The sequence below is a fragment of the Rutidosis leptorrhynchoides genome, chromosome 1, assembly GCF_046630445.1.
Source record: "Rutidosis leptorrhynchoides isolate AG116_Rl617_1_P2 chromosome 1, CSIRO_AGI_Rlap_v1, whole genome shotgun sequence".
In the NCBI taxonomy this organism is placed as follows: Eukaryota; Viridiplantae; Streptophyta; class Magnoliopsida; order Asterales; family Asteraceae; genus Rutidosis; species Rutidosis leptorrhynchoides.
Genome location: NC_092333.1, coordinates 341246504 through 341252806, shown reverse-complemented (window position 1 = coordinate 341252806; position 6303 = coordinate 341246504). Strand labels below are relative to the sequence as shown.

Here is a 6303-nt window from a genome sequence, read left to right as displayed (position 1 = left end):
TTATTGATTTACACTATATATATTAATGTAACTATAGGTATAAATATTAAAATATAAAAATAATATATATATATATATATATATAACTTTTAAAATAACTAATATATGACTAAACTAAATAAATAATATTTACATAAACTGGTTTGATTATTATTACATGTTAATTATATGTTTTAATATATATAACAAATATAGGTTCGTGAATCCGAGGCCAACCCTGCATTGTTCAATATAGTCATATGTATTTTTACTATAAAATACATTAGGTGAGTTTCATATGCCCCCTTTTTACTCTTTACATTTTTGGGCTGAGAATACATGCAAATGCTTTATTAACTGTTTTACAATATTTATATGCGTGAGTTCATTTGAATTCCTTTTACTCTTTACATTTTTGGGACTGAGAATACATGCGCTGTTTCTACAACTGCTTTATTAAATGCTTTTGAAATATAGTTTGAACTGCGAATACATGAAATGCTTTTATAAATGTTTGAAGAGATAGACACAAGCAAAACATTCCTCGAATGAATTATTATGCAGACAGAAGTTCTGCGGATTATTATTGAATTATGTGGACATGATAATTGCCACCATTAAATTATGTGTACATGATAATTGCCACCATTGAATTATGTAGACATGATAATTGCCACCATTGAATTATGTGGACATGATAATTGCCACCAATTGAAATGAATGTTATGTATCGAGAGAATGATTTTATACACAAGTTATGTGTATGTTATTTTTGTGCACGAGATATGTGTACGGTTAATAAGATTTATGAAAGATGATTTCGTACACGAGAAAGGTGTACTGTATTTAAAAGATATCGCATGTACATTACAGGTGGGTATTGGATTCGGGCCATTTGTACCATGCAGCATTTTAATCTTGTGGTCTATTAAAATGATGAATTTTATTGTTTTATGATAAACTTATGAACTCACCAACCTTTTGGTTGACACTTTAAAGCATGTTTATTCTCAGGTATGAAAGAAACATTCCGCTGTGCATTTGCTCATTTTAAAGACATTATTTGGAGTCGATCATCGCAATGGAACCAGTTGTTGGTGACTTCGTCCAGATGGATTAGGATGGGTCCTTTCATTGGGCAGCCCATGTACAGTGCACGGGTGATGTGCCCATGTGTCTTGGCAGCTCGTGGGAAGCAGCTAGGTAAGGAAGACCATAGAAGCCCGTGTGGTGTCCTGGGGAGCCATCTGGCAGCCCTTGTGGCAGCCCTGGAGGCCTATCTGTTTTCGGATCATTACTTCACTTCCGAGGTCGTAACATGATTTTCATCGTTTTCGTTCAGGATTCTTCGTTTTAAGCTTGTTTTCTTCGATACTTTTTGCATAGTCTTCATAATCACTTGATCTACCAAATAAAGCAAATAAATATTTACTTCTTCGATAAAATTAATTGATTGAGTATTTTGGGGCTCAATATCGAGTATAAAATCATGACTTTTTTTTCAGCCGACATCTGAAATTATAAAAACTTTCAATCTATCTTAATTAAAATAAAAATAAAAATATACATTATGCATTTTGAACGAGAAAATTATTGGGATTCTTACCACTGAAGCTCAAGTCTGTTCACATCACAGTGAATTACTAAATAGATGTGATTGGTTTAGAATGCTGATATAGTTATTTCAACTTATCAGACTAAAGTAAGTACATCATATCCATATATCATACTACGCAACAATTTTGAGCATTATTGTTGAATTTCCGTAATCACCTCGTGTGTATTGTTATTTCCAAGCAATTGGACACTTTTTCCTTGACGATACATACAATTGATGCTATAAGCACTCGAGAATAACCATGTAACTTGGCATGTCATTTATGCAACGTTGGACATCGTGAATGATTGATTTCTTCAAATACATCTAGAGTATAGATGAATAAAAAAGTTTACATAAATTGTCAAAACAATCATGTTCGTTGACCTATACATATATATTCATCAAAACACCTGCTGCTAGAGGCTAATTGACGCAAAGCGGACATGCACTTTTGATATATATTCAAGACAAACTGTAGCATCACTAAGTTTATAAACTATTTAATATTTAGAGGAAATGGTTCTTATGATTAATATGTTGTACCTCTACATATACGAAGAAATAAACCCTCACTCATCTGTTAGTGATATCGGCTAAAAAGTCACGTTTTCACCGCGGTATTAAGGCCCAAAAATAACAAAGATTTGAACTTTATCAGAAAAATACCCACTTCGTCAGTTAGAATTGAAGAACAAGTAATTATGAAGGCGGTGCAAAAAGAATCAAGAGAATCGGAGCTAAAATGAAGATTCTAGAGCGAAAACGGTGAAAGACAAGAAATCAAGTTACGATCCAGTGAATCAAGGCTGACCAGCATCAAAAATGGCCTACCATACGGCATGCCAGTATGGAAACAGCCTGCCAAATATGGCTCACCAATAGGCCTGCCATACGGGCTGCCAGGCAAACGGCCTACCAAATACGGGCCACCAAACGGCCTGCCAAACGGCCTGCCAAACGGCCTGCCAGCCGTATTTTAGCAAAATCCTAGTCTATTTAAAGGGGCTTTGTCATTCATTCCAACACACACTTCAAAATACTTCTTTCTCTCTCTTGTACAATATTAGTCATACTCTCAAGGCCTTCGACTCCGTGCGGGAAACCTAGTACCCGAAGAAGAACGCTAAAGATTGTATTAGGAGCGGTCTGGAGTCTTGAAGTTGTCACTTTGTATTCGGAACTCGTTTAATCTGCTGGTACTTCTATCCTTTATCTTATATAATATTTTATGATATTTTTGCCATGATTAGCGAGTAGTTATCTTTAGTGTATGCTATGATGTAAGCAGTTATAATGCCAAAATAATATTATGGTCTGTGTAACTGTTGAAATGCTTTTCGATTATGCTTTAAACTCAATCGCTTTTCTAACTAAAAGAACGTAGTTATAGGCTCTGTTATTGGGAAGTCACGAACCCCGATTTAGAGTACACTATCTGTGTCACCCCTTGGTAAGAGAAGTCTATCGGATACAACGTAAGATCTTTCGAGGCACACCGGTTGTAGTAAGTCTATCGAGCTTTGGATTCCGACTGAGGACTCTTTCGTAGTGAAACATCTGACTAGACCCTTAGTACATTGTCCGTCCTAGACCTTGCTAGTGTAGTCACCAAGCATATAAACTTCGTATGTGGGCGCTGAAGCACAGCGGTTGTTGTAAGCTGTACCTCTGCTAAGTAAGGCCATGGAACCAAGTTAGTGTTAACCAGTACACTGCACCATAACGCGGTCTCAAGCATTGCACCCCGCTTGAGGGATTCTTAGTTAATTAAGGAACTATTTGTTTAGACACATAAAGGATTGGACCATTAGGATAATCGAACTTGTTCATGGAAGTCAGCTTGACTTGGCCATGGTGTTCTTTATGGTTGAACTCTTTTTAAGGGCCTAACTACCTTTTACCAATCATTAACAAAAGCATTGCAGCACATCATGTCTCTCGGATATGGTAAACCATGTATTCTATTATGCTTAAGAAAGTATAGACCATTTCGGAATGTTAATACGTCACCCAACCGAGTCGCTCAATTGGATGAGCCGTCTGAATGTGTATGCCTATAGTCAGACTACAGGGGCGTCGGGGGTAAGGGACGTTGCTGTCTATTCAGAATCTTCAAGCCTAATGCAGTACCCAGTGACATGTCTTATGACAGGGGCGTTTAGGACCAGTGTAATGAGTACAGGGCCTCTGCCTATTCATGAGCCAGCATTCCATAATCTCGGCAGAATAACTGATGAAGTCATAGTATGCACTCACTTTAACCTTATCTGAATTACGAATTTTATCGCATTTACTTTATCTATCTTATAAATTAGAAAACCCAATATAAATATTCACTACTCCCTAACTATCTTAGGCTTAAATATAGGTTCGATTCTACTGATATCTCAAAAATACGACCCTAGGTCATACTTCCCTTACTTATAAGGAGTAGTAAGATTTAGGCCCCGCTAAATATAAATTTAAAATAGTACATTCCTCCCACGAGTGGCTGACCCTGGCGAGCCGCGGCCTGACGACACCGCACGAATAAAAACCGTCCGTTTCGGCCATATCACGGGAGGAGACTAAGTTTTTGGCGTCGCTGTCGGGGACCTGGTATCAGGCAATACTGCTCTCTATCAAACTTATTCACAAGCATTTAGTGGTGTCTAAGAAAGAAAATTATACACGAACTTGGTTATTGGATTTTCCGAACAGTCGCCAATTATATTGGGACCAAAAGGATCCTGCCTCTCCGTAGTCGGCCTGGCCACTTTGTTTATTAAATACATCGTGCGGAGCTCTGTTACCGAAATACCAGGGAATCATTAGCCAGAACCAAAAACATATTCAACCGTAGGATAGTTAGTTAATTAAATTAGATTACCTTAGATTACTTTAAACTACCCTAGATTAAATTAGATTAGATTACCTTAGATTAGATTAGATTACCTTAGAATTAGATTATCCTAGAATTAGATTAGATTAATTTAGCTTATTATAATTTAGCTTATTTGTGAAAAATTAAAAACAAAAAGGCATACCCAGTGTATGACCCAAACCCGATCTAGACTAGGGCCGTTGTTATTCGTACCTGATCCAGACACAATAATCTCTAAAGCACGCAAGGAAGCACGAATCAGAAATCAAATGGTGTTACGCGTTACTTTAGCAGAAAACACCAAACCCTCGATTGAAGGTCGAGGAGGACCAATCAGATTTCCAGAGATTCAAGGACACTCGTTCGAATTAAAACATCACATCATCCAGCTCATTCAAAATAGCTGTCAGTTTCATGGATTACCAAATGATGATCCTAATTCTCACCTTGATAAATTCATATCTCTTTCGAACTCCTACAAACAGCCAGGAATAGGACAAGATATAGTTCGGCTATACTTGTTCCCTATTCTCTCACTCATCATGCTCAAACTTGGTTCGAAGGACTGGAAAAAGATTCCATCACGTCATGGACGGAGATGGCTACTAAATTCCTAACCAAATATTTCCCTCCTTCTAAACAAACCAAACTGAAGAATGACATCATTAACTTCAAACAAAGTTATGATGAATCTCTTTACACTGCATGGGAGCGATTCAAAACCCTACTGAAGAAATGTCCTAATCACCATTTAGAACGGTCAGCCCAAATCTATACCGTCTACAATGGTCTTATGGTAAATCATAGGACGATAATTGATGCAGCAGCTCAAGGGAATCTGATGAACCAAACTGCAGATGAAGCATGGGAATTGATCGAGAACATGATAATGCATCATCATGACTGGAACAGTGGTGAAACAACTTCATCATCTGCCCCACTCTCTGCACTTAATAATCAAATGGAGGCCATCAAATCCCTCATGGATAAGATGGAATCTCTTGCTAAACAACTTGAAGAACTAAAGACACAGTCGCAGCAGGTTAACCAAGCTCAGGCTTGTGTTAATTGTACCAACCCGCAACCTACTGAAGAATATCAAGTTGAGTACGTAAACCCTAACGGTTCAGTCTGTTACGTCCAATACCCAGCTCGTCCACCAAATCCCGGATTCAATCAACCACCTAGGGTTAATCAATTTCAGCGAAGCAATCAACCTTTTCGCTATCGCTATCCACCTTATCCAGCCCAACAATCTCAATTGACCTAAGATCAACCACTCCCACTCACTGGTCCCCCAGTTGAGGAAAATTCCCCTACCACCCAGATTACAAAAGCAACTAACCCCACTCTTAGAGCTGATGATCAGTTAACTCAGTTCATTCAAGGGCAACAACAGTTAAATCAGAGAACTGCAACCAGACAAGATCAGATGGAGATACTAATGAGAAATCAATTGGCTCTGCTCAAAAGTTTGGAAACGCAGCTCGGACAGTTATCACAACGCCTTGAAACCCAATCGCAGGGAAGATTGCCAAGTAATACTATCCAAAATCCCCACATAGAAGAAGCAAAGAAAATGGATGCCGTATGTAGTGACCCGAACTTTTCCATGTTTATATATATATATATATATATATATATATATATATATATATATATATATATATATATATATATATATATATATATATATATATATATATATATATATATATATATATATATATATATTAAATGAAATTGTTATTTACATGATTAAGTGTTTCCAACATGTTAAGCAATCAAACTTATTAAGACTTGATTAATTGGAATAGGTTTCATATAGACAAATGACCACCCAAGTTGACCGGTGATTCAC

General features: G+C 37.0%; 1 non-coding gene across 1 annotated transcript; it reads right to left on the bottom strand.

Moving 5' to 3' along the window:
• Positions 1-5088: 5088 nt before the first annotated feature.
• LOC139886812 (small nucleolar RNA R71) lies at positions 5089-5195 on the bottom strand. The gene has a single exon (XR_011772675.1). It is a non-coding gene; the product is annotated as a small nucleolar RNA R71 (small nucleolar RNA).
• Between the last annotated feature and the right edge of the window lie 1108 nt (positions 5196-6303).